This window comes from Elaeis guineensis, chromosome 3, assembly GCF_000442705.2.
Source record: "Elaeis guineensis isolate ETL-2024a chromosome 3, EG11, whole genome shotgun sequence".
In the NCBI taxonomy this organism is placed as follows: domain Eukaryota; kingdom Viridiplantae; phylum Streptophyta; class Magnoliopsida; order Arecales; family Arecaceae; genus Elaeis; species Elaeis guineensis.
In genome coordinates, this window is record NC_025995.2 from 25,229,018 (window position 1) to 25,230,083 (window position 1,066).

At 39.2% G+C, this 1,066-nt stretch overlaps 1 non-coding gene across 1 annotated transcript; it reads left to right on the forward strand.

Annotated features, from left to right (window-relative positions):
• Window positions 1–490: 490 nt before the first annotated feature.
• Window positions 491–597, forward strand: LOC140856748 (small nucleolar RNA R71). Its single transcript, XR_012140351.1, has one exon. It is a non-coding gene; the product is annotated as a small nucleolar RNA R71 (small nucleolar RNA).
• Window positions 598–1,066: the final 469 nt, after the last annotated feature.

A 1,066-nucleotide genomic window follows, 5' to 3' on the forward strand; every position in this document is an offset into this window, starting at 1 on the left:
GCCTACATTAGGATTCTGGGACCCTGAGAAATTCGGGTGATTCCTCCAACCTGGATTATATGTGGGTGCATAAGGATTGTTCAATGATCCTTGATAGGTGGCATTCACCTGTGCACATTCATTCGAGTAGAAACATTCTTCTAAGACATGGTCTGGTGCATTGCACCCTTTACACATGGGTGCAGATATTTGATTTACATTGGCTGGTCTCTATAATTCTAAGGCTTCCAATCTATGTGTTAAGGTTGCAATCTTGGCCTCTGATGCTAGGGTTGGTTGAATTTGATGCATTCCTCCTCTTGAAGGTGTAGCTTTATCAGGTTCCCTAGTTATTTCCCACTGTAAATTTTTCTAGGCTAGGTCTTCTAAGAATTGCCAAGCTTCAGTAGTTTCTTTGTCCATAAATTGGCCTTGGCACATGGACTCTAGCATGGTTCTTGAGTTTGAATCTAACCCCTCATAGATGATCTGGCATAGTCTCCAAGTTTCTATTCCATGGTGTGGGCATTGGGTCAAAAGATTCTTGAAACGATCAAAGTACTTCCAAAATGATTCACCAGCTAGTTGGTAAAATTGATTTATTTCATTCCTAATCCTAGCTGTTTTATGATGGGGAAAATACTTTTTCAAAAATGTTCTCACAAAGCCCTCCCAGGTAGTGACAGAATGGTTTGGCAGACTATAAAGCCACTTCTTAGCATTATCCTTAAGGGCAAAGTTGATTAATCTAAGTTTGACCTCATCCTCTGTTAATTGCAGTTTCATGGTTGCACATACCTCCTCAAATTCTCTAATAAATATATAAGCATCCTCTAATCCTGTGAATTTTGGAAGCATATTTATGATTTGAGGTTTGATTTCAAAATTGTTAGCTGTGGGTTGTGGCAACCTGATACAAGATGGTTGGATGGAGCCAACTGGATAACACAAATCCTTAAGGGTAATGGGTTGGATTGGTTTAGCCATTGGAACAACAGGAATTGACTCAATTCTAACTAGACGATCCGACACTCTTCTCTACACATGAGGTGTACGGTTCTCGATGTTTATATAATTTTTTTTTTAT